At 36.1% G+C, this 25,821-nt stretch overlaps 1 protein-coding gene across 6 annotated transcripts in view; it reads right to left on the bottom strand.

Annotated features, from left to right (window-relative positions):
• Positions 1-25,587, bottom strand: part of ZNF644 (zinc finger protein 644) — a 97,911-nt gene extending 72,324 nt beyond the window's left edge. For 2 of the 6 annotated variants that reach the window (XM_028087620.2, XM_088022358.1), the window contains exon 1: positions 25,371-25,587. The gene's annotated coding sequence lies outside the window, so the exon portion shown is untranslated. Of the gene's footprint in view, positions 1-23,981; positions 24,578-25,370 lie in introns of all 6 variants that reach the window. The other 4 variants (XM_028087621.2, XM_088022359.1, XM_028087623.2 and 1 more) reach the window with 4 other exon arrangements.
• Positions 25,588-25,821: the final 234 nt, after the last annotated feature.

Raw genomic sequence — 25,821 nt, 5'->3', positions numbered from 1 at the left:
ACTGGTAATTCATTGCATGAGCAATGCTTCCAAAATGTCATCGGATATATCCTACAAAACAAGTATAACTAGAGTCATCTGGACCTTCAAACAGATTGATGTATTCAATTTATACTTGCCTGAACTTCTGTACTCAAACACAATTCCTACTGAAATATAATAGTGCTCAACCTAGAACACAGAAATTAATTTTACAGCATGAATCAAAAATCTGTCTGCAATGGGGCGCCTGGGTGGCTCAGTTGTTAAGTGTCTGTCTTTTGGCTCAGGTCATGATCCCAGGGTCCTGGGATCGAGCCCCACATTGGGCTCCCTGCTCGGCGGGAAGCCTGCTTCTCCCTCTCCCACTCTCCCTGCTTGTGTTTCCCTCTCTCGCTGTGTCTCTGTCAAATAAATAAATAAAATTAAAAAAAAAAATCTGTCTGCAAAAATAGCCCCAATTTTATACTACTCCATTATCCATGCGTTTGGCAATGAGGCTTTGTAGTTTCACCCATCAAGAGGTAGAGTGTTTTCCCCTGCCCTTTAACTCTAGGCTTCCTTATAAGGAAGACCAATGGAATGCAATGCCTGTCAGTTTGCCAATTCTGAGTTAGACCTCAAGAGACCTTGCATGCTTCTGCTCTTAGAATCGGGCCACCACCATAAGAACAAACCCAGTCTAATCTGCTGGAGGAAACAAGACAGGCCATCCTAGAGAACCCAGCCAAGAGAAGCAAAGCCACCCTCCTGAACTGCTGCTAAATGCAGACTCATCAATGAGCCCAGCCAAGACCAGAAATACTGCCCAGCTGACTCACAGACTTGTTTTAATAATAAATGTGTTTTAAACCACTAAGTTTTAGAGTAGTTTGTTACACAGTAATAGCTAACTCATACAACCCTACCCTAAAGACACCATATTAAATTATTCTTATTCCTAGAAGAGTTATTTTAGATTAACAACTGGTCTAGATCTTAATTTTGAAGGCAAGGGAAAAAAGAGACATAGAGGTCTATTTTACTGTTTTATTAGCAGTGACTCTACAAAACATCTTGTCAGTTTGTCAATCTCAAGAGACATATAAACTGAGCAAAATCATTTTTATAAGTAATGTTACCAGTCACTAGTATTTTTTGTGAAATTCTGTTGCTAGACAGCTTTACTAGATTCAACCATATAGTGAAATTTTTCAGGATCCTCCAAAAATCTATCTTAAAAAAAATAAATCTTAAAAAACTTAAATCAAAAATAAAATCTTAAAAACGAAAAACAGAAAAAAACCCAGCACCCAAGGATGATTTGCCTTGGGGTTTTTTGCCAATCCAGATGAGGCAGCTGAGAAACTGATCATTATTTCTAACATTGTTAGAGTTAACAGAACCAAAAGGGGAATGCAAGGTTCAGAAATCGTGGGAACCATATAAATGCTGCCCACTATTTGAGCTGAGACCCCAAAGCACTAAACTCCAGTGAGTCAGAAGTAAACAAGTCCTTGCATGTATTGCAGTCCTACCTAAAGACATTTAGCTGAGCAAATAAAGAAACCCTCAATCCCTAAAATTTAATTAAAGTAATCCCAGACTGCTGGAGACCCCAGGTGTGACACAAGCAAATGAAAATCATCTCTGGAAAAAGATACTACCATAGGGCTCAGAATTTAAGCCTGGAAAGGCAGTTGAAAATTTAAATGGAAATTTAAATGAAAGAACATGGCAGTAAGAGAACCAGAGAAGCAGTCAAACAAAAATTCTCTGTATAAACTTTGCCCAAATCACTGGATAACTGATAAACTATGTATGCACAGAAAACAACTGAAAGGGTCAAGGGGAAAAAGTTAGCAGAGGTCAGTATTTTTACACTTGAAAAACAGAACTGTACTATTGATGCTTTTTCAACAGAGTGCATTTCTCAAGTGTGCACAGTTTGGGCAATAGGAAGCTGAAGCCTTATAAGGCTGAAGTGACTGAGGACAGAACCCAAGCCCAGGAGAACACGTGGAAATTACTGGAATCCCTAGGAGCAAGAAAATCAGAGGACAAACGTCACAATCAGAATATAAATTTCATCCAACAATTCCCAAAACGTGAATAGAAACCAGTCACTAAAACATATTCATAATGTCCAGTTTTCAAGCAAAATTATACCATACACAAAGAAACAGTAAACTGTGATCCATACTCAAGGAAAAAGGGAGAGTCAACAGATATTGATCCTGAGCACCCTGAATGTTAGGGTTAGCATATAAAGAATTCAAAGCAGCTATTCTAACTATATTACAAATATTAAAAGAAAATAAATTCAAAGAATTGATAGAAACCATGAAAAAGAAAGCTGAAAGGTAAAATAACTGAAATAAAAAATTCAACTAAAGGGGGTGATTAGAGGTGGCAAAGAATTAGTGACCTTGAAATATGGCAATAAAACTGTCCAGAAAACAGAAAGCAAAATGAAGAAAAATTAAGTCTCAGAGACCAGTAGGACAATATCAGGCAGTCCAACATAAATATCACCCAATTCAACCCTAATGTACAAGATGCAACAGAAGAGAATAAAAAAGGTTCAAAATAATGTTTGTTGAAGAAATAACCAAAAACATCTCAGATGATAGAAAACATTCATTTACAGATCCAAGAATCTCAATAAACCCGAGTAGGATAAACATAAAGAAACATTTCTACACACATATCATAGTCAGGCTGTTAAAGGCTGTAGAGAAAACCTTGAGGGTGGCCACAGAAAAATGGCTACATATAGGAAATGACAATATAAGTAATGGTTGACATCATCAGAAAAAATGGAACGTGCTAGAGCAATACCTTCTATATCCAGTGAGACTATCCTTCAAAATGAAGGTGAACAAAAAAAGATATTTTCAGATAAAAATGAGATTTGTGTCTAGCAGACTGTAAAACAGAATAAAAAGATGGGGGAAGGAGAGAATAAAAATACTTAATCCAAAAAGACAGCAAGAAAGGTGAGAAAAAGAACGTAACAGAATAAAAAGCACATTAGACTGTACATTTGAGCCCCAAGACATCAATAATTACATGAAATCTAAATAAACTTTACAATTAAATTATGAAGTGTTAGATCAGATTGAAATAAAAACAATGATATGGTGGATACATGAAACAATTCTGAAACAAAAAGGCACAGAAAAACTTAAAATAAAGGTTGGGGGGAGAAAAATGAACCACCCAAACACTAACTATAAGGCCCGTGTAGCCATATTGTTATTAGTTTAGACTGCAAAGCAAAGAGCATTACCAAAGACGACGAGAAATAATGATGATAAAATGTTCAACTCATCAGAAACATTAAACAATTCTAAATTTGCAAAAATGGGCAGCAACACGAGAAAGACAAATCCATAATAACCGTAGAAGATTTTAACACATCTCTAATTGAACCAACATGTTGCAATTAAATTGTGGGGGGATGTAGAGGTTTTAAACAACATGCTTAACAAACTGACTTGACACATATAAATACTATACCCAAAAACCTGCAGAACACAATTCTTTTCAAAAATACACAAAATATTTATAAAATATGGCCAATAAATATATAAAAAGGTACAATCACATTTGCAGTCAGGGAAATAGGAAATAAAACCACTACACATCCACAAAAATTGCTAAAATTAAAGATTAACAATACAAAATATTGGTGAAGATGAAGTGCAAAAGTGTTGATGAGATTATAAACTGATACAAAACACTTTGGGAAAAAAGTGGAGCCTAATCCTCTCAAACCCTGCTGCTGCTTTATCAACTAAGTGTGTATGTAATATGTATACCCTTTGTAGTCATTTCAACAGTCTTCACAGCATCATCACCAGGAATAGATAACATCTGAAGAAAGCACTTTCTTCACTTTTCCCTATGAAGCAACTCTTCATCCGTTCAAGCTTTATCATGAGATTGCAGCCATTCAGTCACATCTTCAAGCTCCACTTCTAGTTCTAGTTCTCTTGCTATTTCCATGACATCTGCAGTTACTGCCTCCACTGAAGTCCTGAACCTCTCCAAGTCATTTCTGAGGGTTGAATTCAACTTATTCCAAATTCCTGTTTGTGTTTTTATTTTGACCGCTTCCCATGAATTATGAATGTTCTTAATGGCATCTAGAATGGTAAATCCAGGTTTTCAATTTACTTGGTCCAGATCTATAAGAGGAGTCACTACCTATGGCAGCTACAGTCTTAAAAAATGTACTTCTTAAATAAGACTTGAAAGTTGAATTTACTCCTTGATCCACGGGCTGCAGAATGGATGTTGGGTTAGCAGGCATGAAAACAACATTCACCTCACTCTACATCTTTGTCAGAGCTCTTGATCAAGTGCATTGTCAGTGAGCAGTAATATTTACAAGGGAATCTTTTTATCCAAGCAGTAGATCTGAACAGTAGGCTTAAAATAGTCAGTGAAACATGTTATAAAAAGATATGCTATCAACCTGGCTTTGTTATTCCATTCATACAGCACAGGCAGAGTAGATTTAGTATGATTCTTAAGGGCCCCAAGATTTTTATAATGGTAAATGTGCACTGGCTTCAACTTAAAGTCATCAACTGCATTAGCCCCAACAACCGTCACCTGCTCTTTGAAGCTTTGAAGCTAGGCACTGGCTTTTCCTCTCTACCTATGATAGTCCTAGACAGCATCTTCTTCCAATATAAGGCTGCTTTGTCTACATTGAAAACTGTTGTTTAGTGTAGCCACCTTTGTTAATTATTTTAGCTAGATATCTTCTGAAGAACCTGCTGCAGCTTCTACATCATCACTGGCTGCTTCATCTTACCCTTTTATGTTCTAAAGGTTTCTTTCCTTAAACCTGGTGAACCACACTCTGCTAGCTTCAAACAGTTCTTCTGCAGCCTTCTCACCTCTCTTAGCCTTTAGGGCCTATTGCTCTGCATTAAGCTCTGGCTTAAGGGAATGCTGTGGCTGGTTTGATCTTCTATCCAGGCCACTAATATTTTCTCCACATCAGCAATTAGGCTGTTTCACTTTCTTGTCATTCATGTGTTCACTGGTGTAGCACTCTTAATTTCCTTCAAGAACTTTTCCTTTGCATTCACACTTTGACTAACTGGTCCAAGAGGCCTAGCCTTTGGCCTTATCTCAGCCTTTGACATGCCTTCCTTACTAAGCTTAATCATTTCTAGCTTCCGATTTAAAGTGAGAGACATGCAACTCTTCCTTTCACTTAAAAACTTAGAAGCCATTATAAGGTTATTAACTGGCCTAATTTCAATATTGTGTCTCAGGGAATAGGGAGGCCCGAGTCAAAGGAGAGAGACAGGGGAACAGCCAGTCTGGGGAGCAGTCAGAACACACAGAACATTTATTAAGTTTGCCAACTTATAATTGCCAAAACAATTATAATAATAGCATCAACAATCAATGATCACAGATCACCATCAGAAATATAATTAAAAAGTTTGAAATGTTGCAAGAATTACCAAAATGTGACAAAAAGACATGAAATGAGCAAATGCTGTTGGAAAAATGGCACCAATAGACTTGCTAGATACAAGGTTGCCACAAACCTTAAATCTGTAAAAAAAAACAAAAAAGCACCATTTGCAAAGCTCAACAAAGTGAAGTGCAATAAAATGAGGTATGCCTGCACAGCCATGAAACTGAATGAACTATTGTTAGATGCAAAAATAGGTATGAATCTCACAAACAATGCTGGAAAAGCCAAGATCCATTTACATAAATTTCATTAACAGGAAAAAATACATAGTTCAAAAAGTGGTAAAAATATAAAAAAAAATTAAAAATATAAAAATACAAAACAAAAACCATAAAAGGTTAGATGGTAGTCTCTCAAGGACAGAGGGAAAGGTTTGATTGGAAGGGAAAAGAATGGAGGAACTGGCAATGTTTTAATTCTTGACTAGGGGTTGGTTAAGCAGGTACACACTTTTGAATTCTGAAGTTGTACATTTTTTTACCATGTATTATTTTTTCCACATTAAAAACATTTCAAAATTAAAAATATAGGGTGCCTGGGTGGCTCAGATGGTTGAGCGTCTGCCTTCGGCTCAGGTCATGATCCCAGAGTCCTGGGATCGAGTCCCGCATCGGGCTCCCTGCTCCTTGGGAGGCTGCTTCTCCCTCTGCCTCTCTCTCTCTCTCTCATGAATAAATAAATAAAATTAAAAAAATATATATAGACATTTAAGGTTTTAAATTTTCCCCTAAGCACTGGCATCACCCTATAGTATTTGTTATTTTAATTAAAATCATACAAATGCGTATTTTAAGAATGAAATAAAGCTTGTTATGAAAACCAGCACTACCCACCATCTCTTCTCTAACCATCCCTCCCCCACCCAATTTCTAAACAATTTGGTTATACTGGTTTTTCATTTTGGATCTAATTGCCTCCTACATAAAAAAATGAATTAACACTCTAGTATTCGTTCTATGTTTTCTATAACCTCCTCAAAGCCCTACATAAGGATGGCTGACTTTTTCACTAAAGTGTTAAAGCAATTCAATGGAGAAAAACAGGTCTTTTCAACAACTGGTGCTGGAACAACTGAATATAAAGAGAGAAAAAAAAGAATACCAACTTAAATCTCACATGTTATACCAATATTAATTTTAAGTAGACTACAGATTTAAATGTTAAAATGTAAAACTATTAATCCTGTAGAAGATAGAAAAAAAAAATCATCAGGATCTAGACCTAGAAAAAGATTCTTTGAATTAACACCAAAAGCATGATCCATAAAATAAAGAAATTGATAAACTGGACTTCATCAAAACAAAAATCTTTTATTTACTCTGTGAAAGATCCTGTTAAGAGGATTAAAAAACAAGTGACAGAGTTGGAGAAAATGTTTGCAAACTACGTAACAAGACTCTAAAATAGAACTCTCAAAACTCAACAGTAAGACATAGCAAAAATATCAAAATAAGGACATCTGAAAAACATCATCTCCATTAAATCAACAAGAACAATGGCAAAAAAAAAAAAGTCAACATTTTCCAAACAAGAAATTAACCAAAGTCTTGCTGCAATCTGGGTAGAACTTATTCAAGAAAGATGGCTAAATCTTGATCAAGACCAGCAAATTTTGTGGCATTTTATTTTGCCCTATTCCCATCCTCCCACTCCAGCTCTATAGTAGCTTTGAAACTCAACAGTCCACAAACCTGGTAAAAACTAATAGCCCAGCAGCTATATTGGGGCGGGGGGGGGGGCAGAAGATGATGAGATCACCTCTACTACATTCCCAGAGGACTGTCATTATTTGACATGTTTGGTGGTTTCTTGGAAGACCCCACTCCCAAAGTTATATTAATTTGACCTCGGAGCTCACCCAATGCAAAAAGAGAGCAAAGCAAAACTTTTCCCCAAGGATGTTTGTCAAAAAACTATCAGAGGCCACTGTTTTATATTGCAGCTGACCAAGGCAGTGGATAAGACAAACAATAGGCTAACCAAAAGAGCTGAAAAAGAAAAACTGGGTGTTAAGAAAAACTGCAATATATTCCTGAGAATCTAGATGGTCACATGTAAGCACAGGGATGTGCATATGCTCAGGAAAGGCCTGAGAAGACCCTAAGCACTCACCTCTGGCTAACCAGAGGCTCTGCACAAGCAGGAAGTGTAAGGCAAAGTTATAAAATTCCTTTCTGAATGTTGAGAATGGGAGACTTCAGGCATTTAAGGACATCTCTGTCGAATTATTAGACCACTAAGCTAACTGAATAGAAACTTCAGTGGCCACCCATGATAAAGAATACAGATTTTACAGAATTCGTTTAAAAAAAACTCTTTATTAGTTCAATAAACAACAAATAGTAACAACAAGCACTGGGAAGGGGAGAATCTGATTATCAAAGCTGCCACATTATTTAAAATGTAGTTTTCAACAAAAAAAAAATGATAAAACTTATAAGTATATGAGAAAGAATGGCTCATACACATGGGAAAACAAACAAAAAGCAGTCAACAGAAACTGTCCAAGGAAACACAGACATTAGACTTACTAGGCAATATTCACAAGTCACTTACTTTAAACATGTTCAAAGAACTAAAGGAACTTTGTCAAACGAACTAAAGGAAAGTATGAGATGGATGTCCCACAAACAGAAAACATAAATAGAGAAAGAAATCATGAAAAAGAATAAAAGAGAAATGGAGTTGAAAAGTAAAAAAATTTAAATAAAATAAAAATTCACTAGAAGTTTTCAGCAGCAGATATGAGCAGACAGAAGAAATCAGTGGATCTGAAGATGGAGATTATCTACTCCAAAAACAGAAAGAAAAACAAATGAAGGAAAAAAAAAAAAGAGGAATCTAAGATACCTGAGGGACACCATTAAACATGCCAACATACACATAATGGGAGTCCCAGAAAGAGAGGAGGGAAAAGGGCAGAAACAATATCTGAATAAATAATCACTGAAAATTCCCCTAAATTTAATGAAAAATATTACTCTAACACCCAAAAAGCTCAAGGAACTCAAAAAACAGAGAATCCTGAAAGAAGCGAATAGATAAGTGACTTGTCACGTTATCAAGGTCCTCCATAAAATTAAGTTAATTTCTCATCAGAAATCGGGGAAGCCAAAAGGCAATAGGAAGACATATTCAAAGTACTGGAAAAGTAATACTGTCAACCAAGAATTCTTTACTTTCCAAAAATGAAAGTTAAGACATTCACAGATAACCAAAAACTGACAGAACTGGTTGCCAGAAGACCTGCTATACAAGAAATACTAAAGGCTGAAATGAAAGGACACTAGACAGTAAGAATTCACCTGAAGAATAAAGAGCACAAAAAAGGTAACTAGATAGATAAATATAAAAGACAGTATAATTTTTAATTTTGTAACTTTTTTCTTCTATCATTTAAAAGACATATAGAGATAACTTACATGACAATAGCACAAAGGAAGGAGAAGGAATGGAGCTACATAGCAAAATTATTGTATATTTTTGAAATTGATATTAATTTGAACTAGACTGAAGTAAGTTATTAACTGCAATTCCCAGGACAACCACAGTGAAAAAAATAGTGAAAAAAAGCAACAAGGGATTTAAACGGTACTAGAAAATAATCTAGTACAAAGGAAGGCAGTAATTGAGGAATAAAGGAACAACAGAAAAAAATCTTAAGACACAGGAAACAAAATAGCAGACATAAATTCTCCCTTATCGGTAACTACATTAAATGCAAATTAATTGGTCATTCCAATCAAAACCCAGTGACTGACAGAATGGGCAAAAAAAACACAATCCAATTAGATGTTATCTAAAAGAGATACAATGTAGGTTCAAAGACACTTTAGATTCAAATAAGCTGAAAGTAAAAGGATGGAAAAAGATCTCCCAAGCAATCTGTAACCAAAAGCGAGCTGGAGTAGCTATACTCTTATCAGACACAATAGATATTAAAGAAAAAAAGTGTTACTGGAGACAAAGAAGGACATTTTATAATAATAAAAGGATCAATTCATCAAAAATTATAGATCAACTATATATATATATACTCCTAACAATAAAGACTCAAAATATATGAAACAGAAACATGTAAAGTTGAAAGGAAGAATAAACAGATAAAAACAAATACAAATAGTTGGAGACTTATATACCTCATTTTCAATAATGGATAGAACCAGGCAAAAAACCGCAAGGAAACAGAAGACTTTAACACTATAAACTAACTAGACTTGACATTCATCTACAGAATACTCCACTCAAAACAGCAGAACACTTTCTTCTCAAGTGTACATGGAACATTCTCCAATATGGACCATATACTAGGCTATAATACAAGTTTCAAAAATTTTAAGGAAATAAAATCATACAAAATATGTTCTCCAAACACAAGGGAATCAAACTAGAAAGCACTTTTTACAGAAGAAATACGGGAAATTAATATGTGGAAATTAAACAACTAAATAACCAATAGATCAAAGAAATCACACAGGAAAATTATAAAATACGTTAAAACAAAAGCACAACATGCCAAAATTTAAATGATGAAGTGAAAGCAATGTTTAAAGGGAAATTTATAGCTATATACTCCTACATTAAAAAAATCTCAATTCAAAAACCTAACTTTGACCTTAAAAAAACAAAAAAAGAGAAAACTAAACCCAAAACAGGCAGATGAAGAAAACTAATAAAGATTACAGCTTAAATGAATGAAACTGAGAACAGAAAATACAGAACAATCAATGAAATCAAAAGTTGGTTCCTTGAAATTATCAATGAAATTTACAAACCTTCAGAAGCCTGGCCAAGAAAAAATGACAAATTATTACAATCAAGAATAATAAAAGGATCATTTTACTACTGGCATTATAATAAGAAATAAAAAGGATTATATGGGAACACTAGGAACAACTGTATAGCAACAAATTAAACTAGACAAAATGGACGAATTTCTACGAAAAAACTACTGAAACTAAAGAAGAGGCAGAAAATCTAAATAGACCTATACCAAATTAAAGAGATTAAGTAATGAAAAAACTTACCAAAAATAAAACAGGATTAGATGGATTCTCTGGTGCAATCTACCTTTAAACCAAATGTTTCAAGAATTGACACCAATGCTTCTCAAACCTTCCCCAAAATAGAACAGGAAGGAACATTTCCTAATTCATTTTATGAAGTCATTATTTTACCTTCATACCAAAACCAAGACATCACAGGAAAACTATAGATAAATGTCCCTTTTGAATAAAATCACAAAAATCCCCTCTATTTCATGTGTGCTCGCATACAAGTGTTTCTAAAGACATACCATCTAGATCCTCTTTTCTTCCTGTCCCAATCTGAACTGATCATTCTTCAGACCTGCTGCACAGCCCACCCTCCTTGGATTTCCCTCACCATTTTAGGTATGTGTTCTCTTTACTTCTCTCCTATACTAAATTCTATTTCCTGCAGAATTGCTTTTTACTTAACTCATCATTTTGATAAAGTCCATGTCTTCTAGTGACTTCCTGAGATACAGTGCAGTTGAAGGAAATATTCTAAGAACCTCTTATATTTCATAATTTTAGCCTATTCCCACACTTGATAGCTTGGGAAGGTACAGAATTAGTAGTATGGAAATACCTTAAAGAGTTTTGAAGGCATTATTCCACTAACAATTCCTTTCCATTGTTACTGATTCCTAATCTCTTTTATATGTTTCATATGGGAAAGCTGCTGGGATCTTCCTTTTATTTCTGGTGTCTGAAATTTCATCATGATGTACTTTAATGTGTTGTTTTTCAATCACTACGCTGAGCATTCTGTAAGTCCTTTCAATGTGAAAACCCAAGTTTTTTGTTCAACTATATTAATTTCCTCCACACATTTTCTCCCATCCTGTAATTCTTACCTTTCATATGTTAAACTCACCAAGTATGATCTTCTAATTTCCTTATCTTCTACTTTACATCTTTTTGTCCTGCTTTCTGGAAGATTTCCTCAACTTGCCAACCTTCTACAAGAATTTAATATTCTTAATTTCTAACTCTTCCATTAAAGTATCTCATATTCTATATTTCCAATCCTCCTATTATTTCATATTCTAAAGGTCTAAGAGCTTTTTTCTGAGGGTTGCCTTTTTACTTTTTATAGCAAGCATCCTTTCTTGTTTCAAAGATACAATTATCTTACTTCCAAACATATTTCACTAACTTTTTGTGTTTTTTTTTTGGGGGGGGGACTGCTGTTTCTATCTCCTCTTTCATACTGGGGTTATCTCAAATGTTTAATGATCCTTATTGTCATATCTTAAAATGAAACATATAAAAGCTATCTGGAAATCCTGTGTTAATGGGTAGGTGTCATTACAAGATGATCAATCTGGGGCCATTTCCCTGGGTGGATCCACATCTGTTATTATCTGTTGGTCTTTTTTCCTGATCATTAGTTTGCTGTAATAGGATTAATCTTCCAATCTCACATCTGGGGTTATGAGCCTGACCCCCAGTATTCTCAGAACTAACAGAGAAAAAGAGGCTGGGGATGATTCCTGGTTCAACATACAGATTGCTGTGTAATTCTGGTTTTTTAGTATGATATCCTTAACCCAAGCTGTGTGTAGAGTTCTCAAATACAGAAATCCTCCATTTGAGTATCAGAGAAGAAACCTGAAGGTACGAAACCCTTTCCTAGTACCACAAGTGTTGCTTACTTGTTATTATACACTTTGGGGCAATTCTTTCAAAGTACATGAAGCCACCAATTTCTGAAGCATCCCAGAGTCTACAATACCAATTCTAGGCCTCCCCTACTAAGCAGAAAATTCAGTTTTCTCAGATCTACAAAATTAGTTACCACTTGCTGCTTTCAAGCTTCCAAAGTTTTACTTCTGTGATCACCTTTCCAGTTTTCTTTGTCCTTAACACCCAATGCCTTTTTAAGAAAACCACTATTATAGGGGTGCCTGGGTGGCTCAGTTGGTTAAGCGACTGCCTTCAGCTCAGGTCATGATCTCAGGGTCCTGGGATCGAGCCCCGCATTGGGCTCCCTGCTCGGCGGGAAGCCTGCTTCTCCCTCTGACCCTCCCCCTGCTTGTGTTCCCTCTCGCTGTCTCTGTCAATTAAATAAATAAATAATTTTTAAAAATTATAAAAAAAAGAAAACCACTATTATAATTCTATTACGAATTTGATAGCAAAGTTTTTTAACTCATCATGTTTAAATATTCATTTAATTCATTTAATTAATATTCATTAATCTCATTTGTTTTTTGTGTCATGTACTCGTTGTTAACCGCTAATCAGTATTAAATTTAAGCTTAAATCCCAGGAATACACAGAGTTTTCATCATCCAAGTAGTTATAATCATTTGGCTTTAACATCTAGTTTTATTACTTTAGTGAAAAAACATTGGCCTATACAATTTCTCTAATTTAAAACTTCAAATTCTCTTTGAAGCCCACAACACAATTTTTTAAAAATTCACAGGAATTTGAAAAGAATGTCTATTCTCTACTTGGTACCAAGTTTGACATACATCTAATAAGTAAAACATACTGCTACTCAAATCTTTACAGTCTTAATTTTTGTTTATTTGATCTATTAAATTCTGAGAGATAAAGTTGATATTACTAATTTCTCTAAAAAAAGGCTACTTACTCTACACTTCTCATTTCAATGCTGTTTATCACTCAAAAGTTCAAGCCTGATAGTGTTTCATAGTTCTAACTTTTTATTAATTAAAAAATGCCTTTTTTCATCCATTTTACCCTAGAAAGGTTTTTTTCCTTTGCTTGAACTGATGAACTTGTAAGTTTTCTTATTTTTGCCATTCCTTTATTTTTAAGATTTCTGTTATTATGTCTTAGATAAAACTCAAAACCACACACCAAAAATTTTTAATTCAGTATGTAAAGGCAGGGAGTGAGGAGGACCAATTCCTGTTACATGAAGAAAAAGCTATTGGAAGGGTTTAAGGTAACCAAACTTGAAAGGAAGTTGGTGAATAAGTTTTGGAAAATAAGATGAACCAGAAGAAGGAATATCACACTAAAGGACACCTATGTAGGATGCCATTTGTATCACTCTAAATGGAACTGCCATCATTAAGGCATTCACTGAACTAGCATAAGATTTGTGGTTCCATCACAGCAACTGGAAATTATCTCCATCTCCTCCACCTCTTTCCTGTATGAAATTTTCGGTAGGAGCAATGTGTATGGAATAGTCAATTTTGTTTCCTGGTCCCCATCCCTCTCAAACTGCGGCCTCTCCTCATGCACATGGTGATTTTTCGTTGTTTTTCAGCTTGTATAGACCCAAGGAGCACAAAGAGGTGGGGGTGGATCTATTTCCAAGAAGTTTATAGGCAAACAGGGAAGAAAAGAGGTCCAGGGGAGGGCTTTCAGGGAAGCTTCCTATTCCCATACCAATAGTTCATCATGATAATCAGAGAGTAGACCGTTCCGCTCTCATCCCTTCTCACCCATAGTATTTATACCAAAATGCCAAACTTCAGAGGATGGATGAAATCTCTATTTCCAGTGACAGTAGGGAACAGCCTATTTTCTTTTGCTTTAACTGACATCTCAACAGGTAACTTGGACACAGTCAAATGTACCTCCCTATTTTATCATGTTGCCACAAACCTAACTTCTTTACTAACTGAAGTTAACCCTATATTAACTGTGAGAATGGTTAAAATGTAAACTTGTTAAAGTAAGACTAACATACTATCTTAAATTCCTAGACTCTATTGACTCCCAAATCCTTTTCTATTTACTAACTAAAAAGGGCAGAAAACAATTTTTAATTGTATTACTTGTATAACTTTTTCATAGTTTTTTAATTCTTCTGTTTTAAGGGGCGCCTGGGTGGTGCAGTCTGTTAAGCATCCAACTCTTGGTTTTGGATCAGGTCGTGATCTCAGGGTCGTGGGAACGAGCCCCGCATCAGGCTCTGTGCTCATCGCAGTCTGTTCTTCCTCTGCCCCTCCCCACAACGAGTGCTCTCTCTCTCTCTCTCTAATAAATAACTCTTTCAAAAAACTTATTCAGTTTTAAGAATAATCTTACTCACTTGAAGACATGGTACACATTCAAGAACTCTTAAAAACTCCACTAAAGACAACTTACATCTCAAATTTCAAAAAAATACTTCTGTTCCAAGGGAACTATAGGAATCTTTTCCCCCAATAAAAAGCAGTGTGTTCTCAACTATCCTAAATTTTAAAATAAGCATTTATTTTAAAACAAATTTAAACAATGAAAAGTCCAAACTAATTTTTATTATCTTTTCCCACCAGCTCCTATACCAATTAGAATGTCTCTTAAACCATGGCTACAATGTACTATTATAACTCAAAATACAACATTACAATTACAAGCTCTTCTTATTCATCTCAAGCATTTTTTTTTAGTTCAAAGTACTAGCATTTCAGAAAATACCCCTATGGCATAACTTTCTTGAGTTTTACTTAGTTTTCCAATCAAACTTAAAAGCTCATCAGTTTTTTTATAGAACAAAGCAGATGTATCCCAATTAGTGTTAATAACTTATTTGCAAATTGTGTGTCCAAGTAAATTTATTTTCAATAGCTAGAGATAACAAAACTGTTCCACTCTAATTTTAACTTTGCATGACAAACTTAGGAGCCACACACTTCACCTGCCTGATTTTAAAACTACCCATCCTTACTCCCTCCCTCCCACCAAGATAATAACCTCTAACTTCCTCACTTCAATCTTTCTCTCAGTCATGTTACATCTGGCTGCTAATCTTTTTTATTTTTCTTCATTTATTTCTGTTCAGTGGACTAATTTCTAATCCAAATTTCTTTAGATTCCTCCAGCTCAGGCCACAATCTTATCAAATTTATTTTTCATTACATTCATTTAAAATAGATTCTACTTTGAGTAAGGAAAATGCTTGCATTCCACAATTCTCATCTCTGCGCTTTTTAACATAACTTTCTCCCTAGTTGATACTCCCTTCCCTCTCCACTAATCTATTCATACTTCTTCAAAACCTAGATTATAAAAACATTTTTGCCAAGAAGCTTAATTAATTAGTCCAATCTTACTGGATACTACTCATTTTATTTTGTGTCAACTCAGTAATTCAAATATTTCATTATTAAGTACTCCTCAAGTTGTGTCTTAGCTCATGAGCTCTTTAGAGGAGGAGCCATATCTACTTCGCTCTATTATTTCAGCATTCTTACCCCCAGTGAGAGACTACGTGAATTCTATATAATAACTAACCCAATGAAAACAAGCAAAGGTTGGAGAAAACAACCATACAATAAAGTTTTTCTGCATACAAAAAAATCCAATCTCCCAAAACTAAATTCAAATATAATAAGCCATTTTTGCCAAAACAACACAAAAACATAGAACATACCCTTAAATGTGTTTTTTCTACCCACAGAAGTCAGCTCTTAAGGCTGTTAATTAGTAACATTCGAACTGTTTTGTTTGTGGTTTTCTAAATCTCACCCAAAAGGTATTATATAAAGTTAATATTTTGTAGATAATTATGTTTTCAAGGTCTAATCTAACCAATTTTGCTTTAGCCTTCTATATTTCACAAATACAAAACCTATGTAAGTTGATAGATGCGCTTTTATTTCTTCAAGACAACTATTAAAATTCTTAGAGCAAGAGTGTATTAAGCAAAGTTATTATACATTTTAAAAAACCAAAACTTTAAATATTTTCATTCATAAATTCAAAAACATTCATAATCCAAACGTTAATGAGAAAGGTATTTTCTTTTTTTTTTTTTAAGATTTTATTTATTTGCCAAAGAGAGAGAAAGAAAGAGAAGCAGGCTCCCCACTGAGCAAGGAGCCCAATGTGGAACTTGATCCCAGGACCCTGGGCTCATGACCTGAGCTGAAGGCAGATGCTTAATCATCTGAGCTAAATGTCCACTTCTGCACAATTTATAAAACATATCTATTCCTCAAAACTAGGCATACTAGGATGTAAAATACATATTTTCATTGTTATATACTTTTTACAACTTTATTATAATACATATTTCAGAAATAAAAATCCTTCTCCCAAAAGCACCAACTGTTACACTAGTAAACAAGGCTTCCGCTGCTCAATATTTATGAAACACAATGTTGTGACCATTAATTCCATTTAAAAAATAAAACTGATTCAAGAGCTAGAAGTAAAAGTCATGATCAATAACTCCATTTCAGTTCTCATTTTGTAAAGTGTACCTCATGGATTTTAACCATTCAAATTTTTGTGTAACTGTCCTCAAGGTAACATTTGAGTTCTTTACACATAAATGTCAAAATCTTTCAGGTTGAGAATGGATACTGAGCTGTAAACAGAAGTATACCAATTTATTCTTATCCCTACAATCACAATCAGAAATACTCAAACGCCTTATTAAGTAACCTGCAATGCTGAAAACTAACTCACATAATGCTCAAATGCTACTATTAAAGAGGTTCCAAAAGGCCTCTATATAAGGAGGCAATCCAAGACCTCCTCTACCTACTTCTTGGCTATATGCCTAGAAAATACTGTAATGAAAGCAAGCCAGATAACTATGTTATCTCTAGAAGCAATTCAAATCTCTGCATTCTAAACAAGTTTTCTCATCTTAAAACTTCTAAAGGGTCAATATTAGTGAAAACTAAGAAACACCTCTCTGATTTTGGCATAAACCACACAAGGGAAAAAGAAAAAGAGCCATGGAACCAACTACTTACCATCTCATTACCTCCAAATTCACTTAATGCCAAGCAAGGATAGAAAAGAGATTCAAGCCATCAATTCTCACTACCCTTGGAAAGGAGGACAAACATGCCATAAACAAGTTCAAAAATGAGCCGAACTTATTCATAGTGATAGAGATCAAAATAGTGGTTACTTCTGGAGGGGGAATTAATGGGAAGGGGCACAAAGCACCGCGTTCCGTATTTTGATCTGAGTAGAAGTTATGTGTACCTATATGTAAAATTTCACTGAGCTGTATTCATAAGATTTGTGCACTTCAATATATCTAAGTTATATCTAAATAAAATATATAGGGGCACCTGGGTGGCTCAGTTGGTTAAGCATCTGACTCTTGATTTCAGCCCAGATCATGATCTTGTAGTCATGAGATTGAGCCCCATGTTGGGCTCCACACACAGCACGGAGTCTGCTTGAGATTCTCAACCTCTCCCTCTGCTCCTCCCCTCCTGCTCTCTCAGTCGTTAAGCATCTGCCTTCGGCTCACGTCATGATCCCAGAGTCCTGGGACCGAGTCCTGCATCGGGCTCCCTGCTCTGCGGGAAGCCTGCTTCTCCCTCTCCTACTCCCCTGCTTGTGTTCCCTCTCTGACTGTGTTTCTATCAAATAAATAAATAAGATCTATTAAGATAAATAAATAAATAATTTAAAAATATAACTTACCAATAATGGTCAAATCTAAAAACCTTTTCTCAAATCTCATCCGTTTTGATCATTCTCCATCACATTGCTAATCACAGAACACCAACATACCCTAAGCACAAGGAGTGCTTTCCCCTTAGGAGACCTATGAGGCTTTGTTAGTATTCTTCCAGCATTTTTCTTGTTCTGCCTCATATTAATTCAATATTTATCAAATGCTCATGTACAAGACATGGATTAAGCACCCTCTAACATATATTTCTCACATACACATCCCCCATAGAAAACATTCCCTAAACTAGATTCAAGCCACTCTATTATCTGATTTCAAATTACATCTCCTATTTTAATTCCCATCACTTTACAGATTTGTTCTCCAGCATACTCTTTTCTTAGCTATTCTTTAAGGCTCAGTTCAATTTCTACTCTATCCTTTCTCCATACTTGTATAGAACTTACTATTTATAGCTGCACTGTCCAATATGAAAGCCATGTCACTACTAGGTACTTGAGGTTTAGCTAATCTGAATTGAGATGTGCTTTAAGTGTGGAACATACACTTTTGATTTTGAAGACCTGGCATGGGGGACAAAAAAAGAATGTAAAATAGCTCAATTGTATTTACATATTGAAAGAATGTTTTGAATATATTGGGTTAAACACATTAATAAAATTAATTTTACCTATTTCTTTTTATTTTTTAACAAAGCTATAGAAAATTTTAAATCACATTTGTGGCTCAACATAATTCTATTGGGCAGTGCTGCCCTATACAATCTATAAAAGCCCCACAAATTATTTTTTAATACATGTCATCCACCCAATGATAGTGTAAGAATTATTTTTCCCTTTTATAGTGATTATTACATTAAGAATTACAGATAGTAACTAAAGAGAATTAAGCGCCTATTTAATTTTAATATCATTTAAAAATATTTCTAACAAGGAAGCTTACGGCATTTCAAAGTATAAAAATATTTAAAAAGTTATTTAAAAAGTTGTTCTCTGATGGCTATAAATTGAAAATGTCATCTACGTTTTATGTATATCCAATTTTGAGTTAAATGTCTCATCAGATAGTATTATTAAACCTGTAGCTTTTCTAATACCAGAAAGTATTAGTTCTGATTAACCTACAATATTTTTCTTCTTGGTCACTCAGTAAAGAAAAAGGCAGCTTCCACTTTGACCAATATCATTGTACCAATATCTAGTAGCCAAGACAAAGAGCCTTTATATGGTGGTATGAATAAACAATGTGGGCAATAAGACACCGCTTGAAATAAGGGTAGGCAGAAAAATGCTTTTATAATGTTGCTTTATAAGTAGGAAATAAAACTTACAAATTGTAATAATTAGGTTAAAATATAGATAGAAAGGAGAGGAAGGCAGAATAGAAAGAACTTTTCTATAGAATCAAGATATGCCTATGTTCAAACTTGGCTGCTGTACCATTTACTATCTAGGTGACCAGAGTCTGAGTTTGTTTCCTTGCATAAAAAATGGGAATATATATATATCAAGCATTATTATAAGGAATACATAGTAGATATTTAATTAATGTCAGTCTCATATCCTTTTCCTTTAATACTAATGACTACATAATGGTGATAAAATTATGGGTGACTTTTCCCCCATTCATTTTCCAAACTGCTGAAACTATTTTTAAGCATATATGAAACTTCTCATTTTTCATACTCACACCCCTCTGCATGTGAACTTAAAAGTATTTACTAGCTTCCTTTTACAACTTTTTTTAAAAAGCTTAAAGTTTGTGTTGGTGGTGGGAGAAGTAGCTGGTAAAAGAAAAATTAAAGAGAGAAGTAAGTTTAAGACTGTATCAGCACGGACAAATACAAAACAAAGTATAGAGAGGAAAACAGCAAAAGGAAATGCTGTTTGAGGAAATTCCCCTGACTCAGACTAAGCAGTGAAAAGATAACATGCCTCTCCTCAATCTAGCTGCTGCTGAAACTACTCTTCTTTCCTATCTGGGGTTTATATGTATATTCTGTACAAATACACACAGCCACTCACCCTCTTCTCTCTCCTAATGATCACCACCATCCTCATCGTCAAAAATTTAAAGGAGAGTGAAGAAATTCAGGATGTTTTAACAAAGATAAACCAACACACTGGTTGGGAAATAACTTCACTAAAATGTACTCATTCCCAAGTGCATTTATTCATCAGCTGACCAGTAACAAAAGGGAATGTGTTCCTGAAATACTGAACCTGGTTAATAGCTTTTGCTGCTAGAACTGGAGAAGCCAAACTTTGGTGCCTGCCTCTGATTTCCTTCCTAACAACCTTACCTTTGTAGACATGGGTCTAAAAAAGGAACAACAGCAAAAGTATACAATTCCAAATCACTTGCAGGTGAAAATTCCAAGTTACTATAAAAAAATATTAAACAATAGTAACAGTAATAACTATTACTAGAAAAGATAACATTTGTGTACCCATTGTGCACCAGAAAGCTAAGGACTTTACATGAATTGTACAATGTAAATCTTAAGCTTCTATGAAGATGATATTACTGTTAAATCCTCTTGCTTAGTGCTCACACAGCTAGATTTTTTTTTAAGTACTCTCCATGCCCAATGTAGAGAGTGGAGCCTGAACTCACAACCCCGACTCAAGAGTCACATGCTCCAGCGACTGAGCCAGCCAGGCACCCCCATACAGCTAGATTTTAACCCCATCAGTTTTACTTCAAGGCTTACACTTTTAAACCTTAACTCATCCTGCCTCTTTATTCATATACAATTACAAATGCAACTATGATTTCCTGTGTGTGTTTGTGTATGTACACACATTTATGTGTGTGTGTGTGTGTGTGTGTGTATTATTCAGTAAATCAACAGTAAGCAGCAGGCAATTAATTCCCACTTTGGCAAGGTTTTACCCACCTTCACAAACCATTCAACAGTTGGCAACCACTCCCTTCCCAATAAATGGTGTTTTGAAAATAATAGATACATTTAACATCTTCCTCAAGAAACTGATGAAAAAGATTTGCATTAAGCTTTCCAGTAAAAGGATAAACACCATGGAAGAAAGGATAAAAATGTTAATCTTTTATAAAAGTTAGATAAATGATATAATACAGATATCTATGCTTTGTAAACTATAAAGTACTTTAATCCTAACACTTTATTAGGATTTTATTTTAAATTATCCATTTGGCTTCCAAATATTTAAATTTCTGGACTTTGTACAAAAAGTCTTTTAAAAACTTTTAAAAGCTATATATTCAACTTCATTGAATGATACACATACTAAAAGCCTTCATACCTAAAAATCATATTTATCACTCTAACCAACTTCAACTGTACCACAATCTAGACTAATAGAATTAAATTGCAAGGAACAAATTATTCATCTATACTTTTTACAAAGTTACTTACAAGATCACAGTTCCAAGAATCCCAAATGAAATGGGAAGGCTATAGTTTGCAAACAGAAGAGGTAAAGCAAAGATTAGTAGAGGGAGAGTATAAAGGAAATATCTTAGAAACACTCATCTTAATCCAGCCTCACTTTCCTCCATTCGGGAGAAGTGTGCACTGCTGCTTCTGTCCTGGCATGCTTCTTTTCTTCCCCCTGAAATCCTCTGCTTTTCTCCTCCTGGAAAGTTATCCACAGGACTTTTTGTTTTCCTTGCTAACATCTCTCAATTGTCAAAGGATGTCCTATCTTGAACTTAAAAGGACAAAAACATAGTAACTCCTCATAATTATGTTAAGAGTTCCTAGGATATTCAGAGAATAGTTAACTCCACAATTCAGATTTGGCAGCTCTTAGAAAAAATTTAACAATAGAGCAACTAAGACCCTAGAGATGAGAAAATAGCTTTTTCATAGAGACCCCCATCTTCCTAAAGAAAAACTATGAATTGAATTTGCTGTTCTACCTTCTAGGTCTCCGGTGATCTTTGTGTTTGTTTTTAAGAGAAGAATAGAAATACTTCAGCCAACCAGCAGGGTGAGCTAGTGCTAGAATCAGATTGATTATTGTCAATTTTCTGAAAATTCACAGATGTAAATGGTTTGTAATATTAAAAGCAACAATTTCCCTCTAATAAACCCAAATTAAAAGACAGTACTTCTAGAACTGCTTTAGTCATTGCTACATCTCATAACTTTGTAAATATTCACAAATTCCACCTACAAAATAGTCTCTATAGGGATTGATGATAATAAATGTAAAAAGTTAGCTCATTTGAATACCTATCCAAAATATCATAGTAGCTATCCTTCATTCTCATGTTTTATTGTATAAGGCTATCAATTAAAAAGTTAAAAACACTTTTTTAAAAGGACTGCTAAAAATTAGGAATGGATAATTCATCATACCTATTTCTGAATTCACAGCAAACTCCTACCTTAAGACCGTCTGAAAAGCAATCATGAGAAAAGTATTCCTACAATAAGAATAAGATCCACTCTTTTCCTTTGTAATCACACCCTGAGAAGAATCGAAATAAGTAACCCTGACACTAACAGTGTATCTCCGACAAACCTTATCTTTTCTATCGATTTCTCTAAACTGCAGGCATCCCCACCACTTCTAGTAACCGTCCTTGACTCTCTTTTCTCCTCCTGCTACCCAATACAGTCTCAACTCAACCACATTTCAAAAACTCTCCCCCTTATAACTTGAATAACAAATTAAAACTGCAAAATGTTTAAGGTTTGCAGGTAACAGACTCACTTTGTAATTACAAATCATCTGAGAGTAATCCTAATTATCATAAGACTAAAATGTAAGTAAACCCACTCACACAGGGTTGAAAATTAAGAAATAGTTTATCAACTTTCTTAAAAATTCAATAATTTAAATGCACTTTAAATGACCCATAAAAGCTTTAAAACCTCAATACAATTTAACAAGTTTTTGTTATATTTGATATCCAAAGAAGTTAAAGAACCGTGGGGTCCTACCATAAATGATTTTGCTACTTGCTGAATTTCCTAACAGATCTTACAGATCTACTATTCAATGGTCGTAGTAATCTTAACAAGTTGTTTTTAACAAGAACCAATCTAAGTGGCATGTCCATTTACCCCCCCAAAAAAACTATTACAAAATGAAGGCACTGTATCATTGTTTTTGGCATCTCATTTCTTATGTAATAACTAGTAGTAATGGCAGTTATTTCAAACTTACCAAGAAGTTCATCAAGCTATTTGTTTCTTTAAATTTTGGGGGGTCAAGACTGCTTTTTGAAAAACTCCAAATTCAAAAACATTGCTCCAAAATTACTTGAAATGTCTGTATTTTGTATCTGAATTACTTCACTGGAAGTCACTTTAAAAACTACATCGCCATATCATGTTAAATAACAGTTTTTAACTTATTGTCACAGTTCTCATTAAAATAACAGTATCTAAGAGATACTTTCGAACATACTCTCCTTTTATTTTTCAACCATTATTAGTTACAGACAGTCACCTTCTGATCCCAGCAATGTGACCACTGAAAAGAGCAATGGGGTAGAAGTGGAAAAGACAATTTTCCATTATGCACTAACATAATCATATCTAGCCCTAAGTATGTCATAAAAAGGTGGGTTTAACTAGCTGTTCCCTGAGAGTCCTTCTACTCTAACACTGCATGACTCAGTAATACATTTTGCCAATGTTAATGTATCTTCTATTCATTAATACAGTAAGATTGTTCTCTATTAGAAGAAAAGCTGAAAGGGGGAAAATATATATCTGAAAGAAGCAAGGAAAATGAAAGTTTTAAGTTACATTAAAAAACTCAAATTTTAATTTGAACAGAGATCTAAAGTTAACAATCTAAATGTGTTTATCCCTTCAATCACATTATTTACTCTGTTAGTACGACCTGGCCAAAACAAAACCTTAGTTGTTTCCAAGTTCTGTACTTCAAATGTTAATACAATATACAAAGTATGATGTAGCCATAAGTGCAGTATAACATTATGTTAGAGTTCTAAAATTTACACTGCCATGATTTTAACAGCAATATACTTATCACTGCACCAACAGTGGTCAAGCCTTCATGTTTCACCCATTAAAATGTCTAAATTATAACTTCCTCATAAAAACTAATTTTTTCTAACCAAAGCTACCAAGGCAGGATTACTGCCATCAAGTTCCCTGGATACTTACACACGACACTGAAGGCAAAGAGGCAGGTTTCCTTTGCGTAACTTGAGTTGTCTATTTTTTGAAATGCTTTCCTTCTTGGACAAAGGAAATGTAACTAAAGTACTGCAGAGAAGCAATATACTAGTAAGGCAAATCTAATCTATCATCTAGATGCAACAAGACTGGCATTAGTAGGAACTGGCCAGAAGAGATGATGGTGTTTTGGTATTTCTGTTGTAATTATTGACTTGTATACAAAACAGGATCATCATTTAGGCCCTCATTGTGTTTATCCCCTTGTTGAGTACTTCTTAATGACCACACAAAATCTGAAGTCTAAACATAAAAGTTTTATAACAACTAAATTTATGTCAATATTACTCAGACAGTTCAAGAAAAGTTTTCCACTAATGTTGCTAAACCATGGATGGATCCCAACACGAGAGTCGTCTGTGGAAGTCTCGTAACAAGAAACCTTTAGCTCCACCACCTAAGTTTCCAATCACTGAGAAGGGTCTGGGACAACTCATCTTCAGGTTCACGGGAGAAGTGGAGCACACCTGCTTTCCTCTGGCAGAGATTAAGCTCCCAGGGACACAAAGGCCAGGGAATCAGACCTGGAGAAGCAAAAAGCTTTAGCTGAACACCCACCAAGCCCCTGGCAACCCAAACACTTTGGGCCATTTACCTCTTGCCGTTACTTCCCAGGCACCTAGCGGCATAAGATCTTGCAGAACAGGGGGAGGGGACGGCTATGCGGTCCTGGTCCCCCGTTAGGGGAGGGGTGTGTACAATTAATGCCAGAGCTGGCGCTTCTGGCCAAAACCGAGCAGCTCCGGAGAGGGGTTGGTGACTGCTCTCGGACCGCCCCGTTACTCAGTGCGTTGCAATGGCGACCGCCAGGCTCCCCAAGCCGCCTGATCTCGGCCCCTTCCCCCTACTGCTCACTGGCTGCTCCGCTGCATGTGACTAAACAAAACCCCCAAGTCTAGTGCCCAGCTCAGCCCCTTTGTGTCCGCTACCGGATCCTCCGACGCCGCCGTGGAAAGGTTCCCCCCCGCCCCCCACTCTCCGCCGAGTCCCGCCCCGCGGCGGCGGCCGCCGCTCACCTCAGGCTCCGCCGCCCCCCGCGGCCGCCGCGGCCGCCGCCTCCCCGAACCCGGGGCCCGGGCTCCTTGTGTAGCACCAACTCCGCCTCCTCGGCCGCCGCCGCCATCTTAGCCTGTGCGGCAAAACGCGTCCTTTTGGATGGTTGGGACCCAGCCTAGGGCGTAGCTCCCCGGGCCCGAGCTCCGAAGGTCGGGTCCCCCAAGTTCTTCCGCCACCCTCAGTCCCGCCGCCGCCACAGCCCAGAGGCCCGAAACCCTCTCGAGTCCCGGAGAATCCGACCAAATAACCCCTGAAACTCACAGTTTGGTGCCGTGTGCGTCAAACCGGGGCGACGTTGGGAGCGCGCGGCGTCCCCGCGTCACACGCCGCTCTGTACGCTACTCGGCTCCAGCGGCCCCCCTCCGCTCCCCGCTTTTCGCCTCCGGCCCCGGTTCCCACGGCGCAGGCGCGCTGCTTTCCCGCCTCTACCGAGCTGCGGGCCGCGGGGGCGGCCAGCGAGGAGCTCTTGGGCGGCTTTGCTCTGATGGAGCGCCTGGGCCAATTAGGCAAACGGGGGCAGCAGAAACAGTGCACCACTGTTCTCGGGTGCCAGAAACCAAACAAGGTCACCTCCCCCAGCGCTGACCTAATCACTCTCAAGGAGGTTCCCGCCCCAAAGTAGGCACGCTCCAAATATGGTGGTGCCCAAACTCTGCAAGACCCAAGCACTTAGGCAAGCCTAGGCCCTTTAAGGTGGAACAGGCCCATATTT

The sequence above is a fragment of the Eumetopias jubatus genome, unplaced genomic scaffold, assembly GCF_037043125.1.
Source record: "Eumetopias jubatus isolate StellerSeaLion01/CBP00866 unplaced genomic scaffold, mEumJub1_p1.0 scaffold_4, whole genome shotgun sequence".
NCBI lineage: Eukaryota > Metazoa > Chordata > Mammalia > Carnivora > Otariidae > Eumetopias > Eumetopias jubatus.
This window is presented reverse-complemented; position numbering and strand designations above follow the sequence as displayed.